This window comes from Sciurus carolinensis, chromosome 13, assembly GCF_902686445.1.
Source record: "Sciurus carolinensis chromosome 13, mSciCar1.2, whole genome shotgun sequence".
Classification (NCBI taxonomy): domain Eukaryota; kingdom Metazoa; phylum Chordata; class Mammalia; order Rodentia; family Sciuridae; genus Sciurus; species Sciurus carolinensis.
This window is the reverse complement of record NC_062225.1, coordinates 40,573,993-40,598,271: the sequence shown is the minus strand read 5'-3', so window position 1 is coordinate 40,598,271 and position 24,279 is coordinate 40,573,993. Positions and strand designations below refer to the sequence as shown.

At 33.2% G+C, this 24,279-nt stretch overlaps 1 protein-coding gene and 1 pseudogene across 1 annotated transcript in view; one reads left to right on the top strand and one right to left on the bottom strand.

Annotated features, from left to right (window-relative positions):
* The window catches only part of Wdpcp (WD repeat containing planar cell polarity effector), a 374,171-nt gene that overhangs the window by 347,323 nt on the left and 2,569 nt on the right, over positions 1-24,279 (bottom strand).
* On the top strand, positions 17,082-17,182 carry LOC124963793 (uncharacterized; annotated as a pseudogene).

The following is a 24,279-nucleotide window of genomic DNA, read 5'->3' as shown; positions in this document are numbered from 1 at the left end:
TTTTCCAGTAGGTTATAAAATGTTGAAGTTGCCAGAGACATTAGCTTTGATGATTCTGAAAATTATAAACCCACACATCTAACTTCTACCTCTAGAAAACTGAAAGGAAAAAAATGTTAAAAACAAAAGGATACTAGGCAACATTTTTTTAATTACCTGATTAAAGAAAGATTAGAGAGTCTTTTAAGTTTTCCTATAGCATATACCTACTAGATGACTATAAACTGGCTCTACTTTTCATTTCTAAAGTTATCAATAAATAAAAACAATACAAGTGGAAATAATAAATGTTGTTTGCAAGAACTAGTGTTAGCTAAGTATTTTCTGCTGTAACACAGATGATTACCTGAAGTGGCAACCAAGTATCTAATTAAGCAAAAAAGAAATAATAGATCTTAACAAAATATCTTTAAGAATAGCTAAAATGGGGCTGGGGTTGTAGCTCAGTAGTAGAACACTTGCCTAGCATGTGTGAGGCACTGGGTTCATTTCTCAGCACCTCATATAATAAATAAAAATAAAGGTTCATCACAACTAAAAAAATTTTTAAAAACAGCTGAAACAATCAAGAACATAGTGTATTCATATAAATATAGAATAAAAAGACCACTCTGTGTCTAGAATGGCAAAAGCAAACAGGATTTATTCTAAAGCACGAAGCCCATAACAGGCTAAACATGGAATGATAATCAAATACCAGAATAGAATTAAAACTGCAGCCTGCAAAACTTTCAGGAGACTATATTAAGGCATAAATATATGAATAAATTAGTACTGTGGTATTTTTTACAATGGGTAGAAATCTATGATTATGTCATAAATACATGATTGAAAATACAATTAGGTTCAACAAGGACTTAGATAAAATGTATAAATTACCATTGGTCAAAAACAACAGAGAACAGGCTGAAGATGAAAAAATTTGAAAATATATAGTAAGTATTTTAACTAACCTTAGAACATTCAAACAATATTTAGAACCTATAGGATATGAATTATAATAAAACACCAAGAAGCCACCAAGGAAAATAGGGTGTCCATTGTTTAGCATTTCACCTATATTCAATTAATTTTTGAATCACTCACTCACCGTATCTAACCAGTGCCTTACTATTTGTATATTCCTAAAAATTTAATAAATTAACAACTATATTGCTAAATAAACTAAAAAGCCAGCAGAAATCAATGTATATAACCTGGAATCCCATATTAACTACACCTCTATTTTTTAAATTCCATTACAGGTTATTCAACTACAGAGAAAATTTGTAAACCTGGACATGTTCAATAAAAAAACCACAGTTTAAAAGTTACCAAAAATCTGAATTATCCTTGACATCTTCCTTTCACCACCTGCAGGTACATATGCAAACATAATCCAGTCCTGTCTATTCTATATCCTAAGGATTACTGATGTCTAGTTCTTTCTATCTCCACTGCCACCTCAACAACCTAGTACTCTTAACTACATTCAGTACCTTCTCTATGCCACAGCCAGATCCTTTAAGACATAAAATGTGTCCTTCCTCTCTCCAACCTCAAATCCACTGAAAAGTTCCATTCAATGTCCTTTTCTTTTCAAGTTTTAAGGTCAAAACTGTTTGGCTTGCAAGACCTTGCATGTACCACTCTGGACTGTTTTTACTCACATTCTTGACACCAAAAGAGTGAGGGCTTACCACATGGAGCAATTCTCTCACTCTCTGGACACCAACTGGGTGTGCTACAATTCTATTCAATCCTGACATTGCCAAGGGTTAGCATCAGAATCTACAAGACCAAGGATCAATCCCACAAGACTGCCCTAATTTCAGATGCTGGTAACAAGTCCCGGGATGTCACTGATACTTCTGATCACCCAGACATAAATTCAGGGATTCCCACAAGTTCAGGTTAATAGATTACTTGAATGGCTCACAGAACTCAGGAAGGTATTTTGCTTACTGTTACTGTTTTATCATACAGGATATACCTCAGAAACAGTCAAATACAAAGGAGGCAAGAGATGAATGGGATGGTGAGAAGAGCTGCCTTGCCTTCCACTGGCATTCTATCCTCACAGAATTTCAATATGTTCACCAACCCAACAGCTCTCTGAATGTTGTTGTTTAGAGGTTTTTATGAAGCTTCTGTTAGTAGGCATGATTGAGTTCCAACCCTCTAAATCTCTTTTGGTCCTTCTAGCAAGGACCCTCCAAAGTTACCTAGAAATGCTTCAGCCACCAGTCATCTCATTAGCATACAAAAGACATTCTTATCACTCTGGAGACTCCTAGGTTTTAAGAGCTGTGTACTACGAACCAGGGCCAAAAGACCAGGTATATATTTCTTTTCCCATTATATTATACTCTTCAACTTCGCTTCATGCAGCTCCTGCTCTGTTCCCTAAGCTCTAGCTTCACTGGCTTCTCTTATACTCCACTCCTAAGATCCCAAACTCTTTTCCACCTAAGGAGCTGGGCACATGATTACCCCTCTGTAAGAAATGCTTTCCCCACTACTTAGCTTTTGTTGCATCTTAAATATCAGTTGCTAAAAGAGGCTTTACCCCAATCCTTACAGCTAAAGTACACATCTCTTGTTTTTTCCCCCATTCATAATACATATTCTTTCCTTTCATAGTACTAATAACAGTTGGAAATTTTATATATCCCTGTATTTGTTTTATGTCTTTATCCCCAACTAGACTTTTTTTTTTTTTTTTTTTTTTTTTTTTTTTTTTTTTGGTTCTGGGGATTAAATCTAGCAGTGCCTAACCACTGAGTCACATCTCCCAGCCCTTTTTATATTTTTTATTTAGAGACAGAGTCTCGCTAAGTTGCTTAGGGCCTCACAAAGTTGCTGAGACTGGATTTGAGCTCAAGATCCTCCTGCCTCATCCGGGATTACAGGCATGCACCACAGTGCCCAGTTCTTAGACTTTTAAATTTTTTAAGGGCAGAGACCATGTCAGTTTCATCTACCATCATTTATCCAATGCCTTGTGTGGAGTCATATATCCCCGTTGGTGCAAAATACAAAACCCTCAAATGATTGGTGGTTTCAGGAAACTAAATGATTGGTGGTTTCAAGTGGTGTGACGCGCTGATTGATGCGCTGATTGGATAGGTACTCAATAAAAGAAGCAGCAGCTTCCACAATAAATGAGTCAGCAGCTCACCTGCTCTTACCTGGCTCCTGATGTCTGGGTGGTTATTGACACTGCACCCTTCACCCCCCATTACACGAGCCCTCATGGTAAACTATACCTTGCACAATGCCAGGCAACTAACAATGTTCAATTCATTTGAATAAATTTATATGTAATTCATTTGGATATAATTTGAATGAAAGTTCTAATAAGAAAAGCTTGAAAGGCATAGGGTTGAGTAGTACTGAACTTAAATGTATAAATATATATGGGTCTCATAAAAAATAATGACAATTTTTTTCCATTTTCACTAAGGGTGGAACAAGAATAATGACAGCTGGGACTGGGGATGTGGCTCAACTCTAGTGCTTGCCTAGTACACACAGGTCCTAGGTTCAGTCCCCAGTATTGTGGGAAAAAAGAAGAAAGAAAAAAGAATGATAGCTAAAATTTACTGAATGCTTTCCATGATTCACACATATTGACTCATTGATCCTACCACATGATATAATCTGAAGGTGATGCTACTAGGAAGTAGTTACAATTATTATTTACCAGAGATTTTCTGCATTATTTCAGTACTTTTATGGGATGCTAGTAATAATGTCTACCATTTAAAACATCTTATGCTTGAATATCTGCCATTTAAATAAATGTGTAACTCTTTTGTTTTTTATATAGGGATCTTCAAGCAGCCAGTTTTTGGGGGTTTTTTAACTTATTTTTTCTTAGTTGTTGATGCACCTTTATTTCATTTATTTATATGTGGTGTTGAGAATTGAACACAGAGCCTTACACATGCCAGGCAAGCATTCTACCACTGAGCTACAACCTCAGCCCAATGTGTAACTCTTCTTTGAAATATGCATGGCAGCATATTGAAACTGATGACTTCACATTTTAGAGCAATAACTTTTTGCATTATTTTTAATGGTTGCTACAGGGATAAAATACACATCCTTTTCTTTTCACAATCTACTGAGAGCTAATATTATCCCACTTCAAGTAAAATATAGAGAACTGTCACTCTACTTTCCTGAACTTTATGCTATAACTTGGAATGTATTTACATATACTACAAACCTTAAAATACAATATGATCCAATGAACTTCTACCCACCCACACACACTTTTTGATTGTTAGCATTCACATATCAGAGAGAACATCTGGCCTTTGGTTTTTTCGGAATTTTTCACTTAGCACGATAGTCTCCAGTTCCATCCAATTACTGGCAAATGCTATAATTTAATTCTTCTTTATGGTTAAGCAATATTCACTGCATTAGACAAAGGGGAATGAAGGGAAGGGTGGGGGAATGGGACTAGGAAAGACAGAAGAATGAATCGGACATAACTTTCCTATGTTCTTATATGAATACACAACCAGTTTAACTCCATTATCATGTACAACAACAAAAATGGGAAATTATACTCCAAGTATGCAAGATATGTCAAACTACATTCTACTGTCATGTATAACTACAAAGAACAAATAAAAAAAGTTTAGGGGGGGTACCAGGGATTGAACTCAGAAGTACTCAAACACTGAGCCACATCCTCATTCCTATTTTGTATTTTATTTAGAGACAGAGTCTCACTGAGTCACTTAGTGCCTCACTTTTGCTGAGGCTGGCTTTGAACTCAAAATCCGTCTGCCTCAGCCTCCCAAGCTGCTTGGATTACAGGTATGCACCACTGCAACTGATTACAAATAATTTTTTTTTAATCCAATACTTTTACTTAGTCATTTTTTATTTTAAATAAATTTTTTAAATTCTTAAAATTTAAATTTTTTATTTTAAAGATATAGGAGAATCAAATATACTTACAATTTCTGACACTCTTTATTCCTCCAGAAAATCCAAGTTTCCAAGTTTATTAATCATTTTATTTTAGCCTGAAGAAACTACCATTTCTTGTAGTTTAGGTCTACTGATAACAAAATCTCATTTTCCTTATGCAGTGTTATTCCCTCTTTCCAAGTATTGATGGCCCTTTAATTTCTGCCTTTTATTCTCCAGTACCTTGAGAATTGAGGTTTTTTTTATTGTGTCCAGAATTTATAATTTTTTTTTTACAGGAGGATTAGTTTGATCCAAGGTATTCCACAATGACTAGAAGTGGTTCATTTTAAGGTACCCTGAATTTTAAATATCCAAATATTATTCTTGGACACACGGCCAAAAGGTAAAATATGGATTAGAAATACTTTAAAATGACATATTCATAGTTAAAGTACTTATTCCTATTATTCTATTAGTTAATTCATGTGATCTATTAGGTTATAATTCAGCAACCTAAATTATTTCAGCATTTTCTCTTTCCTACATAAAACATGTTCACTTTACTTCCTCCTACAATGACTTAACAAGGATCATCTACCTAGAAACATAACCATATACTTGGTTATTTCTTCTTCTAGGGTTTTGCTTCATTTTTTTGTTTACTGCTTATTTGTTAAATAAACAAGGAAACCAACTCCAGTTAACTTTAGTAGAAAAGCGATTTATTGAAAGAAAATCAGGTAAGTCACAGATTCAATGGAAGCCTGGATAATCAGGTTCCAGAAGAAACCAAAGGAGTCAAGGTATGGTAAAAATCCTAAGCCACAAACTCAAGTCCCATGTCCCTTAGAATCCTGAAAATTCATCTACAGTTCCTACCCCACTACTGTTGGGTTACTGTTCAGCTACTCTAGAGCTGCTTCAGCTAATCTAACTAATCTAACATGTATCATTCCCTTAAGAGTCCTGGGCTCAGTGTCCTGGGCAGGACTATCTGACTGGCTCACCAGGGGCAGATAGGTGGAGTCTACTCTACTTCCTTCAAAAGGATATGAAACTGAAAGTTATTTCTAATATGTTATTATTAAGTATAAAATGGAAAGTATGAGTTATTGGCAAGAAAGCAAACATCAGGGTAAAAATCATATGATATGAACATTTCATAAAAATGACATGTCATTATGGTTCAGGGCTTCTACTTATGTTGGAGTTAAAAGTTATACACAACTCAAAATCTGAGGTACAAAGCACCTCATTTATAAAAGCAAATGAAGCAAGGAAGAATCACTTCAGTTAGAAGAGGATTTTTTACTTTTTATAAATATTCACTGCTGGATTCCTTCAAATAAGTGACTCTCTTGTTATAATTAAAATAAGATTCGATTTATAAAAATTTCTATTTTCTTCTACTTTCTGAATCAGGACACAGGTTTTAACTAACCAACTTTTACACTTACACCCAGAACATTATTATACTATCTACAGATTCCTGCATTTTAAGATGCCTGCCCTCATAGAATTAAAATACTCAAATAGACATGAAACAAAAATTGCAACTATTAAAATCAAGCTTATAGAAATTACCATAGGTACCAGTAATAATAAGGAAAATTTGTTTTTTGTTTGGTACTAGGAATTGAACCCAGAAGCACTTTACCACTTAGCTACATCCCTAGACCTTTTTATTTGTTCGTTTTTTTATTTTGAGACATGTCTTACTAAGTTGCTTAGGGCCTCACTAAGTGGCTAAGGCTGGTCTTGAGCTTATGATTCTTCTGTCTCAGCCTCCCTAGTTACTGGGACTATAGGTGTGTGCCATTGCTCCCGGTTCAGGAAAAATTGTGGAGAGACTGAAATTTAACCAAGTGTCTTGGCTAGCCTGTCCAATTTGTCTGTCAGTGACTTGACTATTCTTTGACACAAGTTCATTTTATATCTGTGTGAGAATCATGATCACGTTCACTTCTAAAATTTATCCTTTAACAACATTCTGTGTGGTAGAGGCTAAAACAAAGATACATGTACATAGCACCACCAATAATTTGATAATACAAACTTGAAAAATGTGACAAAGGTAGGCAGTCTAGATATCTACTGTAGGTAAGATAACTACTGTAACTAAACAGACTTAGGTTCACTGATAAAATAATTATTTCCCAAAATGACCTAATAAGACAGCCAGAAATGTTTTGTTCTCTATTACAGTCTCTATGTATATGTGTGTACACACACACACATACACACACACAAACAAAACACTTCTGATAACAAACGTGTGGGGATTCTCCACAGACACAGTTCTTCAGCAGATACCAACTGGGTATCATGTAATATCTAACTAGCTTCAGATTCCACAGGTTAAGGGCTCAGTCCTACAAGTCTACACCATTCCACTTCTAATGCTAATTACAAGTCCCAGACTGTGACCTATGCTTCTGACCAAGCAACTATAAATCGAGGTTGACACAACTCTCTCCTTAGGTTTTATCAATTTGATGGAGTAACTCAAGAACTAAGGGAAAAAATTTCTTTATTTTTTATTCATTTATTGTAAAGACTATTACAAAGAATGCAGATGAGACAGATGTATAGGGCAAGGCAATTGGGAAGGGGCACAGAGCTTCCATGCTCTCTCCAGATGCTCCACTCTCCAGGAACCTCCATTGTTGAGCTATCCAGAAGGTCTCTGAACCCTTCCATTTTGGTTTTTTTGAGACTCTGTTATGAGGACATGATTGATTACATCACTGGCTATGGTGATCAACTCAATCTTCAGTCCATTTCCCTTCCCTGGAGATTGGGGATATGGCTGAAAGTTCCAACCCTCTAATGATATAGCAATCACCTCCCCACCAAGCCCTGCATTCTGAGGAAATCCAGGAGATGCCAGTCATCTCATTAGTATATAAAAAGAAATATCACACCGAAGATTCCAAGGGTTTTAGGAGTTGTATGCCAAGCATCAGGAGCAGAGACCAAATATATATTTTGTATTACATCACAATATCACATACAGATTAAATAAATACTAGTTAATAGCTTTCTCATACTCAATTTATAATAATAAAATCATATTTTCATAGCCAGAAAAGCAACGTTCTTTTAGTTTTCACTACAGTTTCAGAATTCAGGTTCAAACTTTCTTAAGTAATTTAAATAATAGTAACCAAAATGCTTTTTTAAAAATATCACTTCACAATGAGTTCTAGTCAGTATGGTAACAATTCATTTTAGATGCATATTTCAAGTTTTATATTTAATCCTACCTACAGAGTAATCTCCAAAGTGATATTTCCTGCAGTCAAAACCCAGACTTTATGTCTCTAGAGTAATCTTGCCTTATGGTAGTTTTAGCTTCAGTGAGTCTATATCATCTTCCCAGAGTAGTTCTGGCTGGCCTGGGCTTGTTGTAAATAGTTGATTCAGTCAGACAGCTTTTTAAATGTCAACACCCTTAACAATGTACACAATGTACAAGGAAAGAATTGTGCTTTAAAATAAAGATGTGTTTCCTCTTATGAAATAAAGTTTATCATATAGGAAAGCCTGATTAAGGAAATGGCAGAGTTTCATGTTCTTTAGAAAAGAATTGAAAGGGGTATTTCATCTCATTTTTCCCTTCCTTTATCAAATTTCAAACACAACACAGAGATCAGATGTTTTATGTATGACAGAAAAAGTAACATATTATTAAAGAATGCAAACCTGCAAAATCTAATAGTAATATAAAACTAGGAGAGTCCCAAAATGATTCTGTACATTTAATATCTGAAAACAATCAAATAATTTTATGTTAAATACAAATTTTCTAAGCTCCCTAGTCTATCTCCTCTAAAATTTTAAACAAACATACTTGATATGAAAAATAGCATTCTATCCAAATATCAAATATTATACTGAGTATTTGAACAGCAAATACAAACAGTCCTAATCCCAATCATAGACTATGTTGTGAAATGTTAATGTATTTAAATTTTTTAATTATACATGGAATTAACGTAAGTACTGCACTTTAAACAATTAGATATTAGTATTTCATTCATATTAAATAGCAAGAACATATAAACAAGTGATACCCAATAAAGGAAATTTTCAAAGGCAAATTGGGAGGTCTAGTTTTAGCTTTTGGAAAATGATAACTACAAACAGTCTACACTATATTCACAGAAGTGCTAAATAACTCTTCTAAAGAAAATATTAAATAATAAAGCTGTAATAACAGAAATGTAAAAAGAAAATACTGAGTTATATCTATACTTCTTAATCAAGTCAAATGAATAAGGTTGACTTATTTAACAGTCATGGCTTCAAAATAATTTTAGTGAATAATGTATTAAATTATTGATAATCTTTGCCACAGTTTTATATCAATTTTCAACATTATCATTACTTAAAATAAATTTAAATAAAATCACCATATTAGTATTCTGCAAATAATGTAAATCACTTAGCTCATATTGCCTACATATAGTAGGGCACTGTTCTGGCAATACAAAGAACAGGATGTAGATACATATTGCCCACTATAGCCAAAGTAGCCACTTGGGAAAACTGCCTTCTTTACCAGTCCTAAAACAATGGGACCCACAGGATATTCCACAAAAAAAGGTACATGTGTTCTGAACACAATGATTCTCTCCCACTGTGCCCCACACATACACCTGAGTGGGCTAGGAATGAACACCTGACATAGAGATTGGTAAGCAAATATGAGAAACCTGGTAGGAGAAGATGGCAGAGATGATCTTCCAGGCCTAGCTGACTCTGCCTAAGAAACTATGGGTATACCCAGAAAGTTAAGAACAATAAGAAAAGCAGAAATATTTTAAAAGAAGTCACTGATAGATTTAAAAGGAAGTCACTAAAATAAGATATGTTAACTCCTAAAGCTGGGAGAACAATAAGATAACCCAGAGCCCAAGACTTCTTGGGATTCAAGAATAGCATGTTAATTCTACCCTTCATGAGGCTCACATAATTGTTCTATTTATTCCTGTTCAGTAGAGGGGAGCATAGGATTAGAACTTCAGTTGGGCTCTTCCTGGGTTCTCCTGCGATCTTACCAAGTGACAGATTTGTCTTTTTCATTATCACGTGTATCTTTACTTTCTAGCTTCCTATTACAAAGTATCTGAGGTGGTCTTTGTTCTTAAAAAACAAAAAGAATGCTAAATAAAAGACCTTCTGTTGTAATTTTTAGTTCATTTGCTCTTAAGTCATGCCAAACTGGAAAGAAGTCATCAGCATGCACTTAAAGAAAAATAAACCCTTAATCCATTGCATAAATAAGAACCCATGAGTTCATATTAATGGAAGAGAGAGAAAGATAAGTAGGCAGGTGGATAGACAAATGGATGGATGAGGAAAGAAGGAAGGAAGGAATAAAGACAGACACATACAATGGATTTTAAATAAATGAAAAATGACAGACTTTGAAATCATTTTACAACCGCAGAAATACTGATTAAGGAAAAAAATCAAGGAGGACTAAAACTATGCATAAAAATTTGATGACAAAGAGTATTAATGAGCCTCAAAGTATGTTCCCATTGACCACTACTTATTATCAAGGGGAAAAGATGCCAATTTTACATGAAAGAAATTTAGTGTATGAGCCAGATGTATTGGCGCACACCTGTAATCCCAACAACTTGGGGAGCTGAGGCAGGAGGATTGCAAATTCAAGGTCAGCCTCAGCAACTTAGCAAGGCCCTCAGCATCTTAGTGACACTGTGTCTTAAAATAAAAATAAAAAGAACTGGGGATGTAGCTTAGTAGTAAAGAAACCCTGGGTTCAATTCCCAGCACCAAAAAAAAAGAAAGAAAGAAGAAAGAAAAAGAAATTTGGGGAATGATAACCAATTAAAATTATTATCACAAATAGTAAGACAAACTGATGTAAGTATCCTGATAAGACCATTATATCACTTAAATAGTCTTCCTGCCAAAAATGTATAACCTGAATTTAATCATAAGAAACATTAAATAAACCCAAATTAAAGGGCATTCTATACAACTAGCCTAAAAAATCAAGACAATGTCATGAAAGACAAAGAGGAGTTGCAAATTATGGAAGATTAAAGAGACATGACATCTAAATTCAATGCATGATCCTCTCCTGGAAAAAAAAAAAAAAGTCACGGAACATTATTGAAAAAAATGGCAGAAAGTGAATGCGCAAGTGTATGAGACAACAGTGTACACATATCAATGTCAAATTTTCTGAATTTTACAACTGGTGGTTATATAAAAGAATGTTTTTGTTCTCAGGAAATAGCACTGAAGAATAAAAATGGGTTTATAGGGTATGACGTCTGCAACTTACGCTCAAATATTTCAGAAAAAAAATAACCTGGTGGTGTAAAGTGAGAGGATGAGAAAGGTGTGGTAAACCAATTGTCATAAGATGTTAACAATTAATAAATCTGGTTGAAGGAGCCTTAGAAGCTCTTTTTACAACTTTTACAAAATGCTCCAGTAAATCTGAAACTATTTCAGGATAAAAGGATTGAGGAGAAAAAAGAAAAAAAATGCTGGACATGCAAGAAAGAGCACTCCTATTTACCAGAAAGAGAGAAATAAAACCAGAATGGAAGGAAGCTGTGTTAGAAGAGGAAAGGTTCAGCACAGGGAAGGATAAATCAGGAGAAGCCCAGCAAACAATCTGTTAAGATGGGGAAACAACTAGAAGGAGGAGGACAAGGTCTTTAGAATTCTGTGGAGAGGAGAGAACTTCAGAGAGTAAAGTTGTTCCAGAGAACTTCAGATGGTTCCTCCTGAGAATTCAATTGGGTAGTAACAGCACACACATACGAGAAAACTATGAGGTCCACAAAAGAACAATCAGAAATAATTACAGATACCAATGATTATAGATAACAATGCTTTGCACACATATGGGCCTGGAAATAATAATGCCTGTTCCCATTAGCTTCACAGAAAAACTTCTTGATTCAGTCACTGGGTAGAATATACAGAAAAGGTGTGGCTCAGAAGTGGAGAATTACTAGTCCTATACTGAGAACTACTCAGATCTGCCTAACAAATCTTAAAAACAATTATTATTGTACTCAATATACTTAAAAACTGTAGTACACTGAAAGATAGAAATAAAGACCCAAGTCAAGCTTCTGCAGATAAAAACTACTAAATGAGACATGAAAAACACACTGAATAGAATTAACAGTATATTTGATATTGCAAAAGATAAATGGCCTTGAAGATAGAGCAATAGAAACTTTACAAAATGAAACCTAGAAATAAAAAAAAAGAACTCAAAAGATAAACAGAGCATCAGTGATCTGACTTCAGTTGGCCTACCATACATATACTTGGAATCCCCAAAACAGCAGCAGAATCGGAGGCATACAGAAAAAATATTTGAAGAAATTATGTACAAAATTTCCCCAAATTTGTTGGAAACTGAAAACTCACAGGTCCAAGAAGCTCAACGAATTCCAAGCACAAGAAACATGAAAAAGACTACACCCATACACATCATCATCAAACTACTCCAACCAGTAATAATAAAAAAATGTTAAAAGGATCCATAGAGAAACAGACACTTGAGTACAAAGGAAGAAAGATGGGGATGGCAGCATATTGCTCATCAGAAATAAGGCAAATTTAAAAAGACTGACATCTTTTAAAATATAGAAAGACAAAACTATAATTCTGTACCCAGTGGAAAACCTTTGAAAACCAAAAACAAAACAGACTTTCGAACACATAAAAGCTGAATATTTTTACCATCCAATTCACGCTACAAGAAAAACTTTTTAAAAAGAAGTACTTTAAGGAGAAAAAATATCATTCTGCACTGAAATATTAATCTATTATATGATTATATTAATCTATTAAATATTAATCTAAAATATGAAATTACTAAAAATGTTAAATACTATATAGGTAAATATTTAAGATTTTTTCCTAATAACTTAAAGCTCTTTAAAAAATAATTGTTTAAATGAAAAGAATAATAATGTATTATAGGGCTTACACTTTAAATCCAAGTAAAATGTACCACAATCACAGAACAATGGTTGGAAGAGGAAAAAATGATAACAAATTATACTATACATGATAACACTTGAAAGTAGAATTTTGGTGTATGCTATGAACCCTAAAGCAGTCATGAAAATAACTAAATAATTGTTACTAAAGAGCCAATAAAGGTAATAAGACTGAATTGTAAAAAATTTCAAATAATCAAAAAGGAAGAAAGGGATAACAAAGAACAAACAGGACAAATATAATTTTCCTATGTTCATATATGAACACATCACCAATGAAACTCCACATCATGTACAACCACAAGAATGGGATCCTAATTAGAGTAAATTATATTCCACTTATGTATGTCAAAATACACTCTACTGTCATGTTTATCTGAAAAGAATTTTTAAAATATTTTAAAAAAGAAAACAAATAGCAAAATCTAACATTGAAAATTTGAATAGTATTTGCAAAATGGTAATTTTTCTGTTAACACAGAAGATTCATGAGTGACTTTTTATTCTTTTTCAAATTTGCTCAGTTCAGTAATAACAGGAAAAGCTCTATGGCTTTTCTATTTTGTTTTCAACAAAATATACATAAAAGAAATAGGTGTGGTGGCACACACCTGTAATTCCAGCAGCAGGAGAGGTTGAGACAAGAGGATGGCAAGTTCAAAGCCAGCCTCAGCAAAAGCAAGGCACTAAGCAACTCAGTGAGACCCTGTCTCTAAATAAAATATAAAATAGGACTTGGGATATGGCTCAGTGGTCGAGCACCCCTGAGTTCAATCCCCACTCCTCCCCCACCAAAAAAAAAAAAAAAAAAAAAAAAAAATATATATATATATATATATATATGATATATACATACATAAAAGAATGGTCAGATGTATATTTTAAATGTCATAAGCATATATTTAAAATAGATGATTACCAATACTCCAAATACCCCAGTGCACTTGCCACCCCAGACAACTACCATCCTGAATTTTGATTATTCCCCTGATCTTATTTATGGTTTTAAATATGAAATCCTGAATAATAGTATTTGCTATAGTCTTAGTCTATTTATAGTGCTATAACAAAATACCTGAGATTGAGTACATCATAAAGTGGAAGGTTTATTTAGCTAACAGTTTTGGAATTTGAAAGTCTGAGCTTGGTTAGCCCCATCTGGTGAGGGGCCTCATGCTGTGTGTAACAATGGCATCACATGGCAGGAGTACAAGCAAGACCTGTACAGCAAAAATGGAAGTAGTTCTGATCGTAATCCCAAAAGGCACAGTTCCAATACCTTAATCTCAAATGTTCAAACTCCAAAAGATCAAAATCCTTAGTCAAAATCACAATCTCAGAAGATTAAAACCCTGAATGTTGAAATTCTGAAAGGCAAAATCCTGAAAACTGCAATTTCCACCCTGGGGAAGAGAAAAGCTATATCTGAGGTTGTGTCTTTTGGGATTAAGATTGGCACCACAATGACTAGCTGAGCAAATTTTTATTTTGTACGTTATCATAAAGATAAAACCATAGCAAAATAAGTCAATTCAAACACATTCTCCAAATGACATTTGAGATCAGCTATTTTTGTATTTATTAATGTCCACTGATATCAACTTACTGGATAAAGAAACTAAAGAAAAAGAGACAACAACTTATGGAAACATTTCACCAACATTTTAATGTACAGGTCAGTTCTTTTGTCTTACAATCCTTTTACAACCTTAAATTTTCCTGTGATATTGTTCATCACAGGTTGTAACAATACATTTATTGTAATGACTGTCAGAGTCTAACTGGCTTCTCCTTCCTCTGGACTATAATTTTCATAAAGAACAGACAGATTACCTCTGTCCTTTATTTTATCCCCAAAAATCATGCTTAACCCCATTTTTTTAAATATACAATGTACCACACTACTAACAAGCATTATTTTTCTACAATTTGCTATGCTATGTATTTTGTCTTTGTATCATTTCCAATAATGAAAGTATAAATTATGTAAAGACTTACAGAGAATTCTATTTTATTTATGAATTTTGCAAATTTGACTCTATTAAAGTACATTATGATCACATTGACTTTGTGTGTAAGCATTGTGTGTGTATGGAAAATGTTGAAATTTCCTCAATAAATGAAGAGATGTCCTTTTTGTACATCTGCATTTATGAAAGAAAATTTGTCAAGATCTCAGCTCAAGTGACTGCATGTGCACTTATAAGACTCAGGCTATCCATAATAATTCATGTGACTGTACTTATAAAGTTGGGTGTGCACAATTATCAACCATAGTGATATAGGTTTACATTTCACTTTTTGACCTATTTATGAATACAGCTTGCCTGCTCATCACTATATCATAAAACTGTCATTAGTTATACCTGGGTATTTATGTTATATAGGCTATTTTAGCCTCTGACATTGAGTAGACTATTTTAGCCAATTATATTATGCAAAGTGGCTTCTGTTTCTGAATAATTCTCCTTCTTAAAATGCAAATAAACATCTCATGTAAATTTTGAATTATTTTCTAGATTATATTTTCAAGATTTTGATCTTTTGGGATTTTAGACTTAAGGGACTTTGATCTTTCAGGACTTCAACATTCAAGATTATGACATTTAAGGATTGTGTCTTTCAGGATTATGGCTGAAAGAGAAGAGGTCAAATGCATGTGATGGTCTCACTGTATAACAGTCCCCCTCTCAAGGTAACTAATCCAGCCCACTCAGACCTAAGATACTCCCAAAAGATGGGCATTAATCCCTTCTGAGGATAGTGTCCCCATGACCTAACTATCTGCCAGTAGGTCCCACCTCTTAAAAGTCTTATCACTTCTCAATACTACTACACTGCAAACCAAACTTTTAAATCATATACAAACCACAGCATCTACACACTTTTTATAAAAATAGAATCATATTGTATATACTCTCATGTGATTTGCTTTTTTCACTCAACATTGTAGTTTTGATTTTTATCCATGTGAGTGTGTATTGCTATGGTCCAGTCATTTTCAATGTATTTATTCATTCTAGATGCACAGGTTATTTATAGAGTTTTGCTCTTAGAAACAGTATATGAATATTTTGTACATTTCTTGAAAATGGATATCTATAGGAGTATAATTGCGATATCTATAGGAGTATAATTGCGACATTAGGTTTCCAGACTTTTTGGTCACTCCATGTTATTATTCCTGGGTAAACTAGCTTTTAGAGACCAAGAAATGTATTAAAGGTCACAGAGCTAGGTAGTAGAGTTAAGATTAACAAATCTTACTCCTTCCATTTAAAAGAGAAAAAAAAAAAAAAAAACAACCAAGGGTTAGGTACCTCATACGACTGGAAACATTATTATCAAAAACAAACCTGGGGTCAGTACAGGGTCGCATGCCTGTACTGATCTCAGTGGCTTGAGAGGCTGAAGCTGGAGGATTGCAAGTTAAAGCCAGACTCAGCAACTTAGTGAGACCCTAAGCAACTGAGCAAGATCCTATCTCTAATAAAATATAAAAAAGGGCTAGGGAATGTACTTCAGTGGTTTAAGTGCCTCTCGGTTCAATCACAGTACCAAAAATAAAATAAAATAAAATAAATCCTGGGGCTGAGGGTGTAGTTCAGTGATGTAGAGCATTTTACTGAGTATGAGTGAGGCCCTGAGTTCAACCCCCAGTACCACACACACACAAAAAAAAACTGACGGATGATGCTTTCTCTCTTCCTTTATCTGAAGTTTAAAAAGAGAACCTAGCAACTAACTCCACTCATTCTACCTTTTCTATACTTACAGCAACTTGATTACATGAAGATCACATGATCTTCTGGGGGAGGGTACTGGGTATTAAACCCAAGACCTCACACATGCTACACAAGTGCTCTGCCACTGGGCTATATCCCCACCCTTTTATTTTGGGGAGGGTGGTGCTGGGGATTGAACCCAGAGCCTTGTGCTCGCAAGGCAAGCACTCTACCAACTGAGACTATATCCCCAGCCCAAATTTGGGACAGGGTCTCACCAAGTTGCCCAGGCTGGCCTCCAACTTGTGATCCTCTTGCCTCAGACTCACATGTTGCTGAGAATTTAGGCAGGTACCACAACTCTGGTTATAACTAACATAAAATGTCTCATACATCATTCCTGAAAATTCTAGTCAAATATTTTGTAATTGTATTTGCAGTATCACGTTTACTAAAGTTGGGATGATACACAGAAGATTAGCATAGCCCCTGTACAAGGATGACAACTTTCCATATATATATTATATATATAGTATATATATATGCTAAATATACTGGAATATGTATAAATTGGGTATATATAAAATAATAAAAAATAGTAATAAAGTAGTTCTCAATTTGGTTACAACTTTAAATTAAATTAGAAGCACTTTATTTTTGCCATGACTAAATATGATTTTGGAATTACTGTGTTTAAGACTCACTGAAGTGAATGTGATAATCATTTTTAAAATACTACATATTTGAAATTTACATTTTAGAAATTACTTGAGAATACTTTCAAAAATGTTCTGCATCTCATCTAAACCAATCAAATAATTTCTAAAAAAAAATTATTCTTAAATTTAAAAAGGAGTACAAAGCCAAACTTTAAGTAATTCAACTAATTAATCTTGCACAGTCTTTCATTTAAAAAATACATATAAAAATCTGGGCTCTCTGTTATTTCACAAATCTTAATCTTGTTTTTTAAATGATCCTATTTTTAATAGTATTCTACTATCTAATATGATTACTTATTAATTACATGTATGCTATGGTGAAGCACATACTTCTGAAATGTAGCTACTCAGACCAACAGCAAAGGCATCTTCGCATCACTTTCTAAATATTACTTGGCTACTTTTGATGAATGAAAATCAGATTATAAAACATCATTACATAAAAGCTTAAAAGTTCATTGTACTTCATTAAAAAAAACATTAAAATGAATGATTTTTTGAAAAATATTTTAGTTATAGATGGACACAGTAACCTTTATTTTATTTATTTATATGTGGTGCTGAGGATTAACCCAGTGCCTCACGCATGCTAGGCAAGCTCTCTACTACTGAGCCACAACCTCAGCCCAAAATGAATGATATTTAATTAGATACATACAACTTTGCACATTCTACAGATAAAATTGATATGAGGTTAAATAATTTTATACTATAAAAGCATAAGATCTTATGAGCTCCAAAAATGCCCAGGGTATCAAAAGCCACATTCTATTTCAGGGATTTAAAATATAACACTTCTTTAATATTTCTGCTGAATGTTGTTAAAGTTATTTCAAATATTTTCTGCAATTTAAATTAATTACCTTAATAATATTAAACTAAGAAAAAAATTTAAATATCTCCAAATGTAGCACAATGGTTTAATGCTCTATTATTTGTTACCTTTATGACGACAAAAAAAGTTTACTCCAAATTGAGAAAACACCTGGAGATTCAAACTCACAGTGAAGTTAAAGAACATATTGTGCTACTTGGCATTAGTTATTACTTCTCCAAGTAGACAGAGTACACAGACAGCCTTATAGTCACTGTAATTAGAAATATTCTGATACACCTACTTGACCAAAAATCCTCTTTTGCATTGTATTATGTTGCCTGTGAAGGGTAACTTAAAATCAGTGCTAATGTGTCCCTTAATCTGATTTACAAGGCCAACTAACTAGAAAGAGAAGAGGGTCATGAACTACTAGACAAGTGACTTTGATTCTGTATTTAGATTGGGTGCAGCTACAGGGACTTAAATGTTTGTGGCTTTCTTGCAGTACGGGGATTTTCTTGCTTTAGGGATGGGCAGTGGAGAATTTTGGTATGAAAACTCTCCCTTTTAAAATTCACTGTAAATCAAGGACAGAAATCATGAGATTTTAGGCACAACAACAACATGGAAACCCTCTTTCTCTTAGCATCTGGTAGAAGAATTCATTTTAAAAGGATAATGGGAGAAATTTTTGGTACAAGTTCAGAGTAGGCTTTGAGAATAATGCACACCTGCTCTATACAAGAAAAGGAGAGCAAACTGTTTGCTCCTCAGAGAGAAGCAAGAAATGGGTAGAGCCAGAGGAAACGTGCTGTATGCTATATCATTACAGACATGCAGGTGCTCCATGAGCAGTATTTAGTAAGGAATTAAGTGCAAGGCACATATTTTTCAATGCAAATTACATAATGAAATACTTATTCCAATTATGGTCAACATTGAGCTTAGGAATTTTACAATTTTCTACTCCTATTAACAAAAAATAAAATTACATGCTAACTGCCAAACCAACTCTTTTAGCAATTATACTTTTTTCCTTTGTTAAATACAAAGCAAAGTATGATTGTGAGGTACACGAAGTATAATGAATTAATGTATTATTTCTAATTTGTATACATGATTTTAAAATTCTCAGGAACTCAGTATCTTTAAGTTTGATACTTATTTACTAAAGGAATACCATATATTTTATCATCTTTCTCACTTTATAAGCCATTTATCATTTTAGGTCCACTTTCTACTACTTCATTATAAATAAAGCAGTGAAAAATGTCATTATTATAATTTTAATATTTTTAAATAGTATTTTAAATGATCTCTCATTTAATCTTGACTTAATGTTTTAATATCTCTTACAAATGAATTTCATCATTTTTCCAGCATTTTAAAAATTATTTTTAAATGAGTAATAAAGTATTGACTCAATTTTTAAAATAAAGTCCTGATTTTTTTCTAATAGAAATAAATTGATCTTGGGCTATGTATGCAGCTCAGCATTAGAGTGCTAGCCTAGCATGCATGAGGCCCTGGGTTTGATCCCCAGCACTGTAAAAAACAAACCAAAACCAAAAAATAAATTGAGCTGATTTTACCAGTTAGGTTATATAGCAATGTTTTAACCAAAACTGAAAAATCAGTGAGCAAACAAGCCGCCTAAAAGTTTTGACACAAACATACCTAAAGCATATGATAAAATAAAATAATTTTTCATCACAAAATGTTTAGAAAGGAGCTACTGAAATAATATTTTAGCTTTTTTCTAGCATTTCCAGAAGATATTAATTAAGGAAACTAAAGAAAGAGGAACTGTACAACTTAAGAAAAAATTTGGTAAAGCTTTGAATGATTAATGGATAATAAATCTTTTTACAAGTTAAGTGGTTGGCAACTACTTGCTTTCAATCAAATTGAGATCTTAATGAATTACCAACTCATAGATCACTGAAAACTATTTTGATGATACTTCACCATGTGATTTTGTGTTGCAAATGATATGGAGGGCAGTCAAAAAAATCCCATCTTCTTATTTGGGTGAATAAGGTTTTTAAACACTTATTAATAACTGAAAACTGGGAGTAAATTTGAGGTTGAATCTAGCCTTGTTCTAACCATCTGTAATATTCATCCAGATATATGAACTAATTGGGGACAGAGGAGGGGGCCCCATTTGTTAAGAGATATGTTTCCATTAAAATTTTAATTTTTAATAATTTACCTAAGTTTATGTTACTATAAATAATTGTAATGACAGAAAGTTTTAATACACTTAGTCATCACTGACAAATGAAAAATGTTTCAATCTTTATTCATATTTTTGTAATAAATACACTGTGATCATTAAAAGACCTTTAAGCATTAAAATAAGATAAAATTATGTATGTATATGCTATATATACATATATTGTATTTACATGTGCATACATACATATATAAACCTCAACTTTTAACTGTCAAAAGTTATTTGCCTATTTTTTGAATTGATGATGGCAAGTATCAAATTGCTAGGACATTTAGATGCTACCCTATGCATTCTGAAGAGAGATACAATAGTTTTAAGTCAGTATTTATTATATATTGTCAATACCTTTATGACTAGATAAACATGACACATTTTAGAAGTTAAAATGTGTGAGAGGGTATGAGTTTTTCAACAAAAAAAATTATGAGTAAGATCATTTTGTAAACATGGCTAGAAGACTTGGACAAGTCACAATCTTTGAAACTGAGTTTCCTAAACTATGAAATGAGGATACTATTCATTATACTTTAGGATTAAATGTTAAAATGATATATATACATATGAAATACAGGCATAATAGGATATATTACATATATAATATATATAATTATATTTTATATATAATATATAATGTATCTTGGAGGTTTTCATTCTACTTCAGAATTAAATTTTAGATATATATGAAATACATATATAACAGAATATAATATAAAATAAATTGTTACACATAATTATATACAAAACATAAAACAATACAAATTGTAAACTACAAAGCAGTCTATATCAAGGAAATATTAAATTTATGAGGACCTGGAAATTTAACACCTCCCAATTTAGAGTCCTTTTTATGTGAAATGAACAGACCAACAAAGATATGACAAATGATAGCTATTGTCATGAAAATCTGATTCTGACTCATTTCCAGGAGTTATAAATTAACTTGAATATAGAAATAATGAAATTCTTCATGTACCACAGTTAAGATTAAACTTAGCCAAATATGGAAGGGTATTATAGAGTTCAATTTGGGAGCTAAGCTAATAAAATGTTCAATCAAAGAAGTAACAGGGTGGGGGAGCTGGGGTTGTGGTCAGTGGGAGAGCATTTGCCTAGTATGTGTAAAGCAGTGGGTTCAATTTTCAGCAACCACATAAAAATAAATAATACATAGTATCGTGTCCATCTGTAACTAAAAATACTTAAAAGTAACAGGGAACTTGGATTTATAAGGAATTCTATGGAGAACCATTCTTAACACACTCTTACTTTTAGAGGACAGTTGGTTGCAAATTGCTACCTTCATAATAAGCATTCTGTAACATAAACTTTAAGTCCAGGAACAAGGTCATGAAAGTAAGAAGAGAAACACCAATTTTCTATGCCTAATATACCCCATCTACAGTTCCCAACAGTTCCATTTAGATGGAACCAAGTATATAGCCCAGGCAAAAGTAGTATACAATATACATATCATCTTAGAACAAAAAGAATATTTCACTAAGTATATATTTCATAATCTAAATTATTCAAAATTCTACCTAACGATTTAAGCCTGATCACTTAGCTAGATAATTTGATAAGCAAGCTAATAATAAACTATTTACAACAAAATTATAATATAATTGTCTCTTAGAAACTGAGTGGAATTAGTTCCAGGAGACACACACACACGAACTAGTATGCTCATGTCTCTTATACAAAACAGAATATCCTAGGATGCTCATGTCCCTTATACAAAACAGAACTTTACTTGCACATAACCTACACACATCATCCTCTACACCTTAATCATCTCTAGATTACTTATAATACCTAACACAATGTAAATGCTATGTAAACAGTTGTTAAACTGTTTTGTAAAGGAATCATGACAAGGAAGAAATGTCTGTACATGTTCATTATAGACTCAATTCTTTCTCCAAATACTTATGATCTGTGGTCGGGTGAATCCATGGAAACAAAACCCTCAGGTACAGAGGGCTGAACAATGTTTTATTCTAGTCAAACTGCATCTGCGAAATTTCTGATATGCTCAGTATTTCACCATTTTCCCAATACAATTTGCATGTACAAAAATTCTGCTTAGCTACATAACTTTGAAACTGATTAGGTTCATTAAGCCAATATTAGTCTTCTAGCTTCCACAATGACAATTTTAAAGACATTTTTTGCTTGTACCTATTGTCAGAAAGACAGCATATTGTGTTCTATGAGGCACACATAGATGTACGAGACATAATTCCTGAAGGCAAGGAAATTATTAGTCTAATAAATGATACAGAACAGGTGAAAACATTGTACAGTAAATACCAATTAAATTCTATATAATTAAATTACATAGTATCTCACCATTTTACTATATTTTCTTTATCTCTTTCATTTTTGGACATAACTATTAGTATGTATCCATTCATCTATTTTACTTTTAATGCATTTGAAAGAAAGCTATAGGCTTACATATGCTTCACCCCCTAAACTTTTTACATATACATATAACTAGGGCTTAATAATTTTTATGGTGTTTTAGATAAAATTTACATAACATGAAATGCATGAATCTTAAGTGTACCATTTGCAGATTTCAACAAATGCATACACCTCTGAAAATGAAACTCCTATCAAGATATAGAACATTACCATCACTCCAGAAAGTCCCGTCATGCACATTCCAGCCAATCCCCATGCAACTCTCACACTAAGAGGGAACTATGGCTAGTGCTTTTTCCAACCATAGATTAGATTGCAAATAATCATTTTAAATTTAAATTTAAAACAGTGATAATCAGACTAAGGAACCACAAGACTTCATGTAAATGGACAAATGGATAGATACTTGATGAAGTAAATACAGCAAAATGTTTAACAATTGTAGAAATAGGTGGTGAGCATATGGGTATCAACATCAGTTATCAATTTATCTCAGTTCTAAATCTACCTTTCTTTGCCCTGCTTTATGAATCCTACAAACATTTCTCCTGGGCCAGCTCCAGGGCAATGGAATACAAGGTAAAATAAGCAAAGAGATAACTTTCCTTCCAAATTCTGGAACTCTATTATTATTATTATCATTATTATTATTACTATTATTATTATTATTATTCAGCACAGGAAAAAGCTATGCTGAGAAGACAAGCTCCAGCAGTTGCCTCAGGTACCAGTCTCCTCACTGATAGCAGGCACTTCTATAGACCATGTAAACATGAACATGACCTTTTGAAAGAGGGGCCCTATCCTAGTCTTTCTTTCTCATCCTAGAGGTAGCAGCTGCTCTTTATCATCTCTTTTATTCATACTTCCCTTTGATTCCCTCCTATTATAGCCTAAAATTATCATGACTTTCACATAACTCAAACTACTATAAAGAGCATTTGCTGTATATCTTTTTGGAATGCTTTAAAATGTTGGGAAAGGGGAAGAGAAAGGAAATCGATTTTCAAAAAATGTAGGGTGGAGGTTGCAAGCTCAGTGGTAGAGTGCATGCTTAACATGTACCCAAGGATTGGCCCTGCATTCAATTCCCAGCACCAAAGAGAGAGAGAGAGAAGAAAAAGAAAGAAACAGAAAGACAAAAAATGGTAGTAATTAATGAAGCAGGATGGTGGAGTGAGAAAATTGTGTACCTTCATTTTGTGTATATTTGGATTTTCCATAAAGGCCAAAGTATTTGAAGAGAACCTGTTGAAATGAATTTTAACAGGCAGAAATGTAGGATAAGATTGCAGTTGGAAAAAAGCACACATAAAATATGGAGGCAGAAAAGTGGAATATATATCTGGGCAATAGCAGGTAATTTGGCTAAAGTTTAAGATGTGTAATGGCAATTAATATGTTTGGTGAAATTTTCTCCTCT